Below are 16,213 nucleotides of genomic sequence, written 5' to 3'. Positions count from 1 at the left end.
TGTGTGGAGATGCACACGTGTGTATGTGTAGTTGCCCCCCCTTAAAAAATTAAATAACAGATGTGTATGGCGGGGGAAACCATGATGCCTCTATAACCAAAAGAGAGAGAGAGAGAGGGAGAGGTAAAGATTTGAAACAGATGGCAATTTCAAAGCAAGCCTCATCAATCTTTGTTGACACTACCCCCTTTTTAAAACCAGTCTTATTTGGGATATTTGCAATTATAATACATACTGTAAGCTCATTTGAATATCAAATTAATTACCGAACACACTGGAGTAAATACCCCTTTTATAACTCCTTGTTAAAAGTGAAAAGTTCTCGACTACGGTTGGATGGTGTGTTAATTTACAGTGATATCTAATCCCAAGTTACTTCACATAAAAGGCATTACTATACATATTTTAATGGGGAGGTGGTTGTTTTCCAAGCAATTTTCTGCTAGAGTACATTTTTAATTTATTCATATTTAATTTATTGGTCTCTGCATACGCGCTCAGTAAAACTAATCAACACCATGTATGGGCCTCTTAAAGCCACATCTCTCCTTGGCAGGCAGACAGGCAGGCAGGCAGCCTCTGCATTAGGATAAGCTCTCCTCTCTTGTGCACAGAGCTGGGTAAAATGCCCTGCATTCAGCCAAGCAGGAGGATACCACCTCAAAGGAAGGAGACTGTTCAGTTCTCACAAACAGCCTTTTAATCAGAGGGGAGAAAAAGAGAAGAAAATGAAAAATGTGCCCAGCCTTGAGTGATCCAAAACATTTCAATTTCAGTGGAAAGTGACCACCGTCGCTGCTGTCAGAATATCGTCCACTGGGGACAATGCCCCCCTCTTTCTTTTACTCAAACTCCTCTGCTGCCCTTGAATTGGTTTTATGGAGCTTTGGCACTCATTTTGCTCACTATGACTGAAGTTCTTATCACCTTACTCTGCGACACACTCCAAATATCTATCGACCCATTGACACACCTTGAGGAGAGATCCGCAAAACCTTACGCATGGAAATGATTTCAATTAATTACCATTCCCCCTTTGACAAGAGAGAGAGGGGAAGGGGAAACAAAGGCAGCCCAGACAACAGGAGCATTTCTCTGGTGTAATGTGCACCATGTGTAATGAGCAGCGGAAAGGTCATTTGACACATTTCTGCCAGAATGAATTCATTTATTTCGAGCACTTAATTTTGGAGTCACCTCATTGGTGCACTGAGAGGGTGCATTACCACAAGTGGAGGAGGCTTAGTTTCCTCCCAACAGCTAATGCTGACCACAGGTCTGTGGGAACGCCAGAAGAGCAGGGAGATAGTGAAATGGAGTGTGGGAGATCCAATCACCCCCTTCTATCATAGGAAAATCGCCTCCATCACCTTCAGCGTAATTGGAGCATTCATTACAGCTGAGTAAAAATGCAGGTTGCCATTAGTTGGGCAATTTAAAAGTAGACTCCTGGAGAATGAGAGACTTGGGGGTCACGATACGGGGTCACAGTCAAGTAAATAATGGGAATTGGTCCCATGAGGGTTGGAAAACCACAAAGCTCGTGGTCACGCACCAAAATACAACTCAGCACAGGAGGGAGGCAGGAATTCAATCATCAGACAGAAAATAAAATGCCCCCTGTGCCCCCTCAACATCACAATAATTACAAATAGAAGACTTCCTGCACAGTCTTCTATTTACTACGGCCTGATGAATGACGCCTGTGTGACAAGTGGAAACTATTTTATTTCATTCAACTCACAGAAAATCAAAACAGCAATAAGAATGGACGTGAAACTACATGTTGCACTGAAAGACACGCGCTGGTGACTTTATAGTACACTGTATGCATGGTGGGTTTAACATGAGGGATGGATGAATGGATGAATGTTTTATTAATCTTATTAAAGCAGCCACGATCTCTTTCATTGAAGTTAGAAACACCGAGGCACAATAACTTGAATTCCTAGAATGTACAGAAGCTTAAGAATTTGGACAATAAAAGCTGTCAATGTGAAATAAAATATCCAGTGTACAAAAGTGACTTTTCATGTCTAAAAACCTCAGTATAGATATTATATATGAAGTACATAAATGTGTAAATATAAGCATGTAACTGTTTCCATGAGCACACAGTGTTCTTGTTACTCCTCCTCGCTGAAAGATCTGAAGTTCCTTGTTAAGTCTTTACATCATGCTGAGGTGTAATGAGGAGGATGTTGCCCTCAGCTGCCACTAGAGGCCTCAGTCTGGCTGAAAGTTGAACCGCTTTGTTTTTGAAATGTACTGTTTTGCTTCTGCTCGTGTTGTGTTGAGTTAAAACATTTCTCTATAGGGAAACATTTCACTGTAAGCTAAACCAGAAACATTTTCCTGATCAAAGGAAGCATATTTAATATGTTTAGGTTTGAAAACAGACTTCTTACTTCTCCTCTAAAGGTTATTTTGTAAAACTTTGTTCTAAACAAAGAAGGCACAACAATAGCTCATGTGCTGATGTGCTCCGCTAACCGCAAACACGCCTGAAGCCACTGCTTATAATGTGATTTTAGATTCTCTTTGAGAGATTTAAACACTCTCACAACAAATCTACGTATTTATTTCTTTGTGAAGCTCACGCTAATGACTGTGTTTTTGCAGGAGAAAATGTTTCTACATTAAATATGAATAAACACATCATGATGAAACAATTAGGCAATGGTCGTCTGAGGAGAGAGTTTTAGTATTTGGATGCTTAAGAAACAGTGATAACAAAAACAAAGCTGCAGAGGAGTGCGTGCAAATTAGCCTCTCGTCTCATTGGGAAAAGAAGTAATTAGCAAGTTTTACACAGAGAAAACTCAGTCTTCCTTTCTCCTGTAAGGACTGAAACTTTACTATTTGTGAAATAAGATAATAATCAATAAGAAGTTTGTTCATCTATTGAAAGAGAGGCCCTGAGGTTCATGATGGGCTGACATACGGCCTCGGAGTCAGGAGCTCTCACACAGCATACGGCCTGTTCTTTCCTCCAACCCTTTTACCACTCAGGAGGCAGATTGGACTTCTCACTCTCAGCTACTCCGCATTATTGTCCATTATCACACTGCGGTCCGTGTGTAAGGTGACAGTGGTGCTCTGATGGAGAGGCGACAGGGGGACCCAGACTGCAATAACATATTATTAGCTTTTTTCACAGCTCCACTGGGCTGGATTTACACTGGATATCCAGAGACCTCCGAGGGCAGCCCACTGTCACAGCGGTGTCCACCAGCACAGCAATTGCCAGAGATACACCAGTGTGTGTGGACTGAATAGGCTCGCACCCACGCAGAGCACACATGGGGCGCACAAACACACGCACAAACACATTTCTGCACACACAAAAAACAGAGTGTGTCTGTAATCAGTGACAGGCCTTTTCCAATTAGCCTCAGTGCACTGTCATTCTTGTGTGCTATTGTAGTGCTGCATGTTCTTCTTTTGTTCTGTATACTGTAAACACAGCTTCTGCTATGTATCTACCGTCATTATGAGGGAGTGTGTGTGTGTGTGCGTCAACACATGAACAGATAGATGGATGGATGGATGGATCAGAGGATCAGAGCAAATTCAAATTCCATATGAGGGAGAATGTGGCACATCTGCTGCTCCTGTTTAATGCAGGATGCTCTTCTTGTCCTTGGTAATGTTAACAGTCTCCCTTGTGACTGATGCCTCTTGTCCCAGCCCTGTTTATAAAACAGTCAGAACTTCGTTAGGGGACAATAACATCAGCCGAGCTCAATTATGGTGACATTTTGCTGACATGCAGATTGCCTCCCCTCAATCTTTTTTATGTAAAATACTGATGTGCCAGTCACATATGGATGGATGAACTTTGGGAGGATCAATGGTATTGATGAATGATAGATCATACGAGTCAACAAGACTGACACCAGGAGAGTGAATTCATCTCACACTGGAAGTCAATATAAATTGTAATCATAATCAGACAAAGTGAGTTATGTATAATCAATAGCACAATAATGACGGTACGCAGGACGTGTCCTTGTAATACAGACAATAAGTGCATTCAAACAGGCTGCATTGTTTATTACAGTCAGATGTAGATGTCTGTGCATTAACACTGCTACCACTTAAGTTATTTATGATGGCACAGTATCTCAGAGGGGCAGTGTATTAAATGATAAAGCTGCACAGCAATCCTAAAACTAAATACTCTTCTTCACACTATGTGCTGGTCAGAAAAAGAGAAAACACTGCCAATAACGTCTGGAAACTATAGAAGTTACCAGTTTTATTTTGAAATATGTTAGGAGGAGATTGTCAGGAGCACAATAAGGCTGCTAAATCCAGAGAGACCATGGCATTTGATTGTCCTTTGGTGTGCCCTGAAATATTGGAAGGATTGCAAGTGCTTTGGAGGAGTAACACTCAGCCGCTCCATCTGATGTCAGTGGTCTAACAATACCAGCAAAAGTAACCTAAATCTAAAAAATGAAGGGCTTGGTATATTTGGGAGCTTTGTTTTATTAAAATGTAATTTAAGAGTTTCTATTTATGTGTCATGCTAACTCTTGGCACATCAGGTGTGAGATTTTTGAGAGGATTCAGGCGGAGCCAAGCAGCACCTCTGGTTTTATTATAGTAAGACAGTTCTTGTTACCAGACCTGTGTTCTTCCTTCTTTTACCTTGACATGTTTCGACTAAACTTTCCTGCCGTCTTCTTCAGAGGAGTCACATGGTGTTGTTGTGACATGTCTGTCAGCTGATTTATAGAGGTTGGTAACAAGAACTGTCTTACTATAATATACGGTGTCAGAAACTAATGAACCTTTTTGGACGAGCAACCTCTGGTGTTGAAAAAATGAAGCAAATTTGGAAGTGATAAAAACTGCAGTTCCTCCTGTGTCCACTTGAGGCTTGCTCCGAAAGTCAAGGAATCCTCATTAACACCCATGTTAAAATGCCCATATTTACAGCAAAAAAACAAACAACATAAAATTACCTGGTAGAATTCAGTTCAATTCTTCATTCCACTCTAGATTAATGGAACATTGGGATAAGTCAGCATCTAATTTGGTGACCACCATCATTTGGCTTCAAGAACCCCTCTTTAGCAACCAATGGGTGATGCCTCTGAGACTACGTCCATGTTTTATACAGACCATGGGTGTAGTCAGTGTTAACCTTTCCTGCTTCAGCGTCCAGACCGTAGTCAGGAAGCACAGGGGAGACTTATTGGTCTGCTCCTAATACTGTAAACTTCAATTTGTCTGCAGCAGGTAGTAAGTAGCACGAGCATGAGTCCGGCTTGGGTCTTGAGGAATCACAGCTTTATTGTCAAGCCACAAACTGTACTTTTTAATTTATACACTGGAAGTCATATACACTGCTCACTCTCGCTCGTTCTCTGTTCTCTTGCTCCGTCTGCCCACCCTCACGCCTCACAACAACTGTAACGTGAGGGTTTGATGTGTGGTAGTTGGGTCACTCTATTAATAATAATAATCAGCAGGATGGAGACGGATAACTTTCTCAAGAGCACTTTACTTTAGCCACACTGGATCGCCATAACCTCAACACTTCCTTCTCACTCAATCACATGTCATAGGAACCAACCAATGAGAGGCTAGGATGATCGAGCTCCAGGTAAATGTAATTAGAACCACAGAAGTACATTCAACATGTTTTGGTCCCAACTACAAGATGCTGGAGAAATAATTAGAACATCATAAATACACAAATAATAACTTGAATGAACTTGTATGTAAATAGTTACCATATAAACAATATAAACATATTTTAACCTTAACTCAAATTCCAAACTGACTTTCCTGTTACAGCTTACACAACACAAAACTCCTGGCCATGGTTTCATACACTTGTCAATATTCACAACCCAGCTTTAGAAGTAATAGGAATTGAGAGAAAACATCTATAACAGGATTGTTAGCTGAACTTTCTATATATGTGAGTGTCTGTTTATAGAAATTAATACCAAGCTGAATCAACGTCAAATGATAGCTGAAGGGTCTGTGATGCATTATGGTTGATGCACTGTTCTACTGTAGAAAGCCAATGCAGACAGATCGGTTTGCAGATGATACTACTCAGACTACAAACAAAAACCAGAATGTTTCTAACACCTAAAATCTTGTACTCATATGTAAAATCTATTTATTCTGTTTCTAGTGAGACACCAAGAAGAAACTGAGAGCAGATTTTGGTAGAGTGAATAAATGAGCAAGAAAAATAGGCAGTTAGAACAGAATGAAGAACACATGATGTAGTGGTGAGGAGGTTTAAGTGCGTGAGCTGTATATGGTTGGAAAATGTGTATCTAGAGTTACATTTAACATTGGTAGGTGGTCTTGCATTGGCAGCTTTGCTCAGAAACAACAAAATGTCTTGTTATATACATGTCCTGTCAGGTTCGAGGACCTCCAAATCCGAGGAACAGAGAAGTGTAGAAGAGCAAAAACAAACAGGGATCACACTTGCTTATTTAGACAGGTAAATTTGTGTTGTATATTTGCTGTGTGTCATATTAAATGAATTACGGAGGAATTATTGTTGTGCAGACACATGCAAGGAGAGCTAAGGGAGGCAGGGTTTGGAAAATGTGAGCTGACATAGTGTAGAGCAGCAAATCAAGAGAATATATCAGGGAGGTGGACAGGTATCTACACACAAGCCTACATCCCTTAATAACTTTCCTACATATGTATGACCTCCTATAGATGTGGAAGTGTGAATATCCGCACATTGTTACACACCCTGAGTGTTAACTGTCACATAAACATGACTTTTTTCCATCATATACCCGTGTATTATTGTGTGTAGACATATTGGGATGGATAATTTTCACATTCACTCTTTTTTTTTCGACACAAATCCTACTCTGTATTTGTAGTATCTCAGAAACTTCTGCTGCTGTCGAGTTACGTTGATCTAAAGCTTCTTTTCTGGCAAATATTTCCAATGTGGAAATCTACTACTTCAGGGTACACTGGATGAGATTATGACCATGAGTAGCACTGTACTGAAGAATAATGTCTTTATGAGCATGGTCCTATAATAGCTGCATTTTAAACCTTACATACAAGACAAGAGCTTTTTCGCTGAATAGAAACAAGGGGAACACATGTTGGAAATTTGGTTGTCCTGATGCATCAAAAAGGTAACAAACAGCTCCTCCCACCCTGAAAGAAGGGATGGAGGTATGAAACTAACAAAGAAGGGGAAAAAAACATCACTACATCATCCAAACAAATTAATCTACACAAATGGTTGGAAATTAATCCTACAGAATAATAAAACACTCTTCTAACACTGAATGAAAACTCCTCATAAGATCTTAAAAGATCACGTTACTGTTGCATGTTGGATGTTGGAAGCAGGATATGGCTTATAACTCCAAAAAAGGAAAGGCCTTGTGCTCCATATCCCTACTGTACTCTACCATAGTTTAGCTGCCCTTACATAGTTGACTTGGCACGCAGTATGCATCCAAATAGGGCATACTTCTTCATCACAATGCCTTGCCTTAAACTTTGACCCTCTTTCTCACACAATTTGAACAAACCACAGCACAAAGTGAAAATATTGTTATAATTGCTAATGGAAGTGCTTTTGTAGTGTTCCGACCTCTTAAAGCGCTCTACGCTAGATTACACAGCAGCATTCACCCTTTCACATCTGCACACATTCATTCACTGAAGGCAAAGCTGCTATGTAAAGTGCCAGGCTGCCTGTGAGTACTGATCTTGCATACACACGTACCCACGAGCTGATAACTACACCTTTGGAAGCAATTTGAGGTTCAGTGTCTTGCCCATTGACACTTTGACACGTGGACTGTAGAAGTCAGGGATCAAACTGCAAATGTACCGTTGAGAAAATGACCAGCTCTTCTTTTCTGCCATAATCAAACACATTGTTGTAAAAATGGTTATCGTGGAGAGGGCAGAGATCAACCCAGGGAGCTCTGTCGTATGTCTTTCCTTATGCATGATTTTTCAACTTGACAAAACAAACACACAAGCAGGGGATTCTGCATTCTTTGTATTAACCTGCATGCAACAGAATGGGTTAAAGTATCCTGATGTGTTTGACATGCTGTACTTGATGTACATGCTTCATACGGCATTGTAAATTGTCTGGAAGAAATGGAATGAAGCCAGAATCTTTTATAGAGGAAACCACAGCAACACTGAAAACGTGTTAAAGTCAGTGGACAACATGTAGAGGCTGGTTGGTTGTCATCTCCAACCTCCATCAAGGCTTAAAGGAGAAAAAGGAATAAAAAAAAGGCTGCTAGTATGGTATTTAAATGTGGTAGCATAACAAGATATTATCCTTCCATCCTCATCATCTGATGTAACTGTATCATTCAGTCACACAGATAGTTCTGAGTAACTTTCTCAAACCTGAAGGTCCACCATGTCAGTGTCTGCCTTTTATTGCACAAAGCGATGTCTGAGCCGCCGAGGAAGCCATTTAAAACCAGCCGAGTCTCTTCACTCCACACACCTGGAACAACTTACAGCCCTGTAGCTGTCGATGTTGTTTTTTAAAATGAAATAATGAGTAGAAAACGACCGTCTTTCATTTTCCAAAGAGTCTAATATCAGTTATAATATAAAGCATGGAGTAAATAGTTAGCATTTGACTCATACAGTTTACTTCTGTTGCATACTTTTTCAAATTTCCTCTGTTGGGATGATTCTTTGAATTTAAAGCTCCTGTGAGGAACTTTCTGTTTGTGTTGATTTTAGTGCCCCCTCTGGACAAAGTGGTCCCTCTTACATCTTTACTGATTTTGTACTGTACATGTGTTAGTAGTTAGCATGGGATCACCAGACCCATTCATCAAGTTCTGCTCAATTTATTTCCTTTTCCCAGGGGGTATTTGCAACAGCTGCTTGCAGAAGTGCCCCTGGAGGCTATTAGACAGAGCTACAACCAATCAGAGCAATACACTGTGTGACTTAACGCAGAGACAGCACCATGCAGAAGGAGTGGTAGTGATCAAGCATCAGGATGCCTGTAAATGACTGTTGACATTTTTGTTACAAAATTTTGCAAACACATTAACTATCAAATCATTCAATAAACCAACAAACAAATCATGGATTCAACAGACCTCTCTGTGGTGGAAGCTGCCATCTTGGTTGTTTATGAAGAGGCTGATGCAGCGCTCCTATGTCGTCATTGTAACTAAAAGAATATGATTGGCTTCTGTATCCAAAGTCAGCAGGCAATCGTTTTGAATGACAGCAGCTCTAGACCTACCCTCGCGAAAATGAATGTGAACTTGCTGATGGGTCTGGTGATGCTAGGATAGTAAGTAGTATTTATTTGACAAAAAACTCTCATCCTGCTGTCTTTTAAAAATCCAATGTATCACTCATTGTGAATACTTGCTGTAGAAAAAGAAATGACAAGGCTGTTCCCTCATTATGCTGTAAATCATCTAGTCTGACACCTACCCCCTCACAGTGGTTACAGCCATTAAACCTCACTATATAGAAAATGTTGACCTTGTCGCTCATGGTCTTGTTTGCTTTTAAATATTGTAAAGATGCATCATTGTTAATTTCAGTCTATTTCAAAACCAGTCAAAAACTCCTCACAGGAGCTTTAATGTTTCTTTGAAGCATCATCTGCAAATTATAATAATAAATAATAAAATTGAACATAGGCTTCAAACAACTTGGGGGAAGCAGAAAAATATATATCTTGACCCTTCAAACTTCTCCAAACCTTTGTTGTGTATTATGTTGTTCACTTTCAGTCAATCGATTCCAAACTGTGTACTTTCTAAATGCAGTTTTCAGTCTTTAAGAAAATGCTTTACTACCTGACCTGAACTGAAAAGGACTGGCATGAAATGTAATTAACTAAAATTGTCTCTGAGAATCATCTGTGTCATATGATGCCATTCAAAATACATGACATATGCCCGGTGGAAACAGAAATGTAAAGTAAGTCAACTAAATTACACAAAATGTTACCTAGTGTTGAGTTTGGATCACACTGTACATGCCAACATTGACCCATTAGAAATGGATACACACAGATTCAGGCTGCCGCTGTCTCCTCCTCCCTCTCTCTCTCTCTCTCTCTGACACAAACCAACACACGAGGATTTATGCAACTCAAAGAGATATTAATATGTTTTCAAGAGTGAATATAATCATCAAAACAAGCTCTCTCACCATCCTTCTCCAGCCTGTGACTGCAGCAATAAAAAGCATTACATATGACTCACATGATGTGAGGCTGCTTTTCCCACAGAGAGAGAGGGGAAGAGGGAGAGAGAGGAAGAGAGAGAGAGAGAAACTGTCAATTTCATCAGAAGATGACATATTTCTCCATCAAAAAAAAAAAGCTCATATTAAGGATGTCTAAGTGCTTTTAGTCAGACACTGTTATTGCTGACCATGAAAATACTCAAGTCTGCATGTGAAGAGTCATCAGTGAGGCTTTCCATTGTTCCAGATTCAACTGAGCTGCGAGCACAAACTATAAATAATGGACATAACCAACGTGATGTCACCCTTTGGTTTGACTGCCTTTGTAAAGCAATGGTTTCAGCTTGTTGTCACAGCCATATTGGTTCTCTGGAGGGTGGCACTGAGGGATTAGCAAACAGTGTTAGCTGGGGAATTAGCAAGCTAGCATTATGAGATTTGTCATGTGGTGGTAAATGTTCAAATTTGTACAGTATATGACTGAACTAGCTATGATGATGTCCAGCAGGGAGCTAGAATATAAAAACCATGCCCTTACTAATATATAAATTGAAGGCCTTAAAGCTGGGGTTGATAGTCGGATTTAGATACACTTTTTGTTATGCTGGTTAAAATGATCTTTATGTCCCGATGGCAATCAATACATAATGTGTTCTTAAAAAAAGAGCAAAAAAAAAGCTGCTATCTACAGTCGGAGTAAACCTGGGATAACACCAACCAATCCCTGCCATCAGGAGCCAAATTATGAAACCAATCAAATCCTGTCCTGCCGTTCTGCCCGCCTCCTGCACGTACATTTCATGTTTGTTTGTGTTTTTAATTTTCACTATGATAATGTTTTCTCCAGCTGAGTGAGACATGAGTTGACGTAGTGCAAATCACAAACGATGTGCTGAGGACCGGTTTTGAATCAGTCACCATCATATGGTCGCGAATCAGCGGCGCTCGTGCACATAAGCGGGGGCGTCGTTTTGGAGGAGCTCCGAAGGGAGGGGGGGAGGGGTTAGACTGAGTCCTGAGGAAATGCTACATTCACATTCATGCTAATTTTCCGTGGCTACCAAGCCTAGCTTTAATAATCTAAACTAGTGAGTCATATAAAGATTCACGCCTTATAAAAGTCTGCATCAATAAAATAACCAGCTTAAGAGACGAAAGCCTTTTGTTTTATGTTCCAGTTGTAACCGTTGAATTCTACTTTAAGTTAGGCATTTTAATATGACGCCTAATGGAGACTTGCCCTCTTTTGGAGATAGCCTCAAGTGGTCAGTTAAGGAACTGCAGTTTTTGCTCTTCTGCTTCAGTTTAATTTCTCAACCCGAGGTCTACTTACTTCAGCAAAGTGAGAGCTGTATCTCCTGACTCTTCTCTTTAATAATTTTTTTCCTCCTTATTTCCATTTAACTACCAACAATTTAGAGGCCACAATTTGTCTTTCTCCCTTGACTGTTCAGCATTCAACATACTGTCAGGGGTGGTGACCTGTGAGTGCTGCCACATACAATTAACGTAATATCCCTCAGGTAAAAGGTGTGTAAGGTCTAAGACCTGCGCCTTCGCCTCTCCAAATCAGACATCCCTTTGCCCTCCACTCTGTTGTCTTTCATTCACCGGCTTTTGTTGATTAGCCATAATGAGGTGACTTACAGCAGACCCCGAGCCGGCCCCTTCCTTTAGCGAGGTGCTACAGATAAAAAAGTCCATGCAGGCAGCCGTCAGAGGGGTCAGCACAAATCAGATGGAGGAGCTTTCTTGTCTCTGGCAGCCGACACTTTCAAATGTTAATGGATGGGGGCGAACAAAGTTGAAGTGGGTCTGAAAATGCTAATTGTCCCTAATTCATGTAAATAGGTTTCTTAATGGAGGAATTAAGTATTTTAAATATGCAATTGGAGGCAATCAGTCCTTTCATTTGGTGGGGTGGCACAGGTGTAGAGGATTGAAATTCATCTTTCACACGGGGCGGCTCATTTGTCATTTGGCTGTGTTCAGGCATGGATGACGGGGACTGGAAGAGAGGTCCTTCTGCTCTGTTATGTACAGATATCGCTGAGTGAAACACGCTGCAAAAACCTTTAATTGTAATCTTGTTGTTGACCGTATCAAGAGAGAGGGAAAAGCAATTAACGTAGACTTCAATCAATACAGGAAAAGCAGCCAATGCACAAATATATAATATAATGTTTTTTAGCACTTATAGAGGCAGTATGCTGTACATATCCGCAGAATCTTTTTTTTATATTCCTAACCGTGTTACATGCAAAATGAATGCATAATAGTATGTACTGTATGACAACAACAGTGTAAGTGGTGTCATATAAATAAAAGAGCATAGCCAGCAACAAAGAAAGGAGGCCTACCTACGTACCCATCACAGGCAGAGGAGCAGCAGAGTCGACAGCTCTGACTTATTATTCTGATCATCTCAAACAGACAATAAAGCAGGAGGTCATGTTTCAGCATGTAATAACATGGTGTAGCAGCAGGACCAGAGACAGAGGGAAACACAGAGTAAGGGCCATGAATCAAATGGGCAATACATTGTCTCTGAAAATGACTTATTAGTCAATATAAAAGGGGATACTGTGTCTTTGAGGTGTAAATAGCCGAGCCTCTGCAGAGAAGAGGAGACAGGCCTGGTTAATGAACGAGACAAGAAAAACCTTGTTTAAAAGGACAAATCAGATCACAAGATTTCAACCCCATTAGCTGCTACTCACAGGGAATGATAATAATGATAAAGGATGGTGGAGGCCTTTTGATTTTCGGAGTAGCAAACTGTGTTGTCTTGAGAAAAGATCTTTTCCTGGAGGAGAATCAAAGAGCAGTTCATTTTCACACTGACCTTCAGGGCTCAAGGCGGCCAGACAAGGGCACAAACAGATTGAGAATTAATTGGTGCAATTAACATTTTGTGATTATAAGGACTTCAGATCAATACCTTATGCAAATAGCGGTATTGATGTGCAGCAGAAACCTTGTTAATTGTGTTTGGCGAACAAACAGGCCCCTGTGTTACTATTCCATAATGGAACAGGAGGCACGGACAGGTTCAAACTGCTGACCGCTTTAAATGCACGAGGACACGCAGAACTTTCTCCCTCCTCCATCTTACCCGTCCACCCCTTCACCCTCCTCTCAGCTCAAGACTTTTAAGAAAAGTTGCAGAGTTTGATGATGTGGGTTGCTTTTAAGTGGCTCTCTGAAGAGGCTCTTAAGAGCTGGATGAAGATTCTTCAGTGTTTCTGTGATCACCACGCTCACGTCAGGCAGCCGGAGATTACACAAATGGCCTTCTGCCTCCTTCCTCGTACAGTTTTTAACAGCAGGAATGGGCATGTGAGGAAGAATTGAAACACTCAGCGCCGACAGCCATTGAAATGAATTAGTTTCAGCTTTATTGCTATGGACTGGATTTTCCACTCACGTTATTAAACTGCGTTAAAAATGCACTTTCATTTCAGATAAGTACCAGTAATCCTGTTTGCCGACCACAGCAGATGAAGTTAAATATAATTTAAGCAGAAACGGAAACGGGTGGAACAATGTAATCACTGAAAGTGAGATTGAAGTGATGCTATTCTTATCATTATTATTGTTTTCATTACAGCTGGTGTGGGGAGACACCGGTGATGGCAGAAGCAACATCATGCAGGAGGTGAGAAAAGATGGAAAAAGAAATGCTCCATCCAATAACTATCAGAGCCAATAAATCCCTGCTCACTACTGCTTGTCTCTCTTTCTCTTTCTATGACAATTGGCTTGCAGATTGTTGCTGCATGGGCTTACATCCTGTGGCCTTGAGGAAGCACACAGAGCTGGCAACATACACAAAACATGAAGCTACTGTTAATTAGCTGAGTTTACAGGCTGAAAGAACAGTTAGCGGGCTCTTTTATGTGCCGTGCTGCCCGCTGCGGCTGTGCCGTTGGTGTAATGGTGCTGTGCTTGATGTAGGCCTACCTGTCTTTAGCAGTGTGTGTCACTTTTGAAAGGATGTTGCACAAAATGTAAATACCCTGGTTAGATCATCAACACTGTGACAGAAAAAATGCTGTTGTTTCTTTACCCTGCTTTTAATTTATGTATAGATTTTACCTAATTAAAATCATTCATATTGAAATAACATATACTCCATTTTGCCACAATTTAAAATGAGGCACTCATGAGTAAGATTACAGGTTATTTAATGAAAATGTAACAATTGCCTTGGTATTAGCCATTTGTTAGCGTACTAATTACAGTTAATTCTTTTCAATTTTGGGCTGTGCTCCTTTAGGCATTAGCCTTAATCTCCCTGGTGATGAAGTTGGTGTATTAAACAGAAAGCACAGGAGGGAGGGGAGAGTGGACACAGAATTAAACCATCACACTTATAACCACGTTTAACAAACACAGCCACTTGCTGGTTTATTAATACTGATTTGAATCTAAATACCCTTCAGTAAATTGTCAGTGGAGTGAGAACTCATCATATCTAGTTTCATAAAATAGAAGCCTCTTTCCCACATGAAGTTTTCAAGAGCTCTGCCCCTGAAATGTTCCACGGTTGCTTGTTCATACTTGTGCCTCATGTAGCGAGTGAAGTATTCCCAGACAAGAGGGTGGTGGTGAGGAGTGAGTCATAAGGAAAAGGAAGTGACATCAAAAGCACGCTGTTGAAGCCACAGTGTTTATATCGGTAGGTATAAATGGATTGATGTGCAGAGAGCTTTTCTGTTCTGGACTTGAAGAGGACTCTCTTTTTAAACCTCACGAGCCCCGCCAAATCACAGGTGGTGATTTTTCCCAAAAGTTTCCCCCTGCCTTCTCACAGCTACCCACCCTGACTTTATACAGAAACTATCCTTGGGGGGGTGGGGATGTCTGCGAGAAAAAATCTGAATAAAGTCGAGGTGAAAATAGTAAGTTTTGGGTTCACAAATGCTGCCCTGTCTGAGTATTTTGGACTTTTGTGCATGTGTGAATTCACAGAGAGTAGGATTACCAGTCTGTTAAAGCTGCTGTTGGTAGTCATGATATAAACATCATTTCTGAGAGAGATTTTGAACGTCAACACTATGCCTCCCCTCTCTGCTGTTGTAACCCCGCCCACCAAGGGTTGTTTTGCGCGTTCTATGAGGAAGTAGTGGCTTTCGAACCAATCAGGGCGACATAGTGGGGCCGCCACTCGACCAATCAGGACAGAGGGTTGGGGAGTAGCTCTGATTGGTCAGTGATAACGAGAACGAGGGGAATGATAACATTGCTTGATACAAAGGCATTGGAAAACACAGAGATTTCGCCATAATCTCAAATTACTTCACTTACAGATGAGTACTGAGTGGTGTTATGACCTTTTCTCCAAACCCAGCAGAAAGAAAGTACAGTCTTTTACACCATTCCTACCAACAGCAGCTTTAAAGAAATGAGTAGTATCCATGGACTGTATAAATAATGGACGTAGTATTTCTGAACCGTCGAGTTAGAAAAAAATTCATCCCCCGTACAGTGTGTCGATAGAGAAATTAGCTACGTAGAGCCAAGACGTTTTTTTAACCAGGCTGTAAACATGTTTATTAATGCTGCAAAGATCGTCTTCTTTGAATTGGTGTCTATGTGGTTTCCGGTGTTTCTGCAGCCAGCCTCAAGTGGATTCTCGATAAATTGCATTTTATAACACTTCTGCATGGGCTTCATATTTTGAGACCGGAGGTTACGGCTTGGTAATATCTTTATTATCGTAGGCCTGAGAAGCCATTCAAATATCGTGTCTGAGCTTCCTGCCACCAGCTGGGGCTGTAGCTCTGGTTAACAACTACTGCTGAGATGTAAACAAACACTGATGACAGCTAACTTCTTGCAGCGCGGCGTATCTTGGCACTATTAGAACAACAGAAATACAGTTGGCTGTGTCTGGTTTAACCGGCATATAACCACTTGACTTAAGCAATGTGTAACCAGCACAGGCATTTGGACTTTAACCTGCAAGGAGGACTGAAGGCTGGTG

The sequence above is a fragment of the Notolabrus celidotus genome, chromosome 3 (assembly GCF_009762535.1).
Source record: "Notolabrus celidotus isolate fNotCel1 chromosome 3, fNotCel1.pri, whole genome shotgun sequence".
Taxonomy (NCBI): domain Eukaryota; kingdom Metazoa; phylum Chordata; class Actinopteri; order Labriformes; family Labridae; genus Notolabrus; species Notolabrus celidotus.
This window is presented reverse-complemented; position numbering follows the sequence as displayed.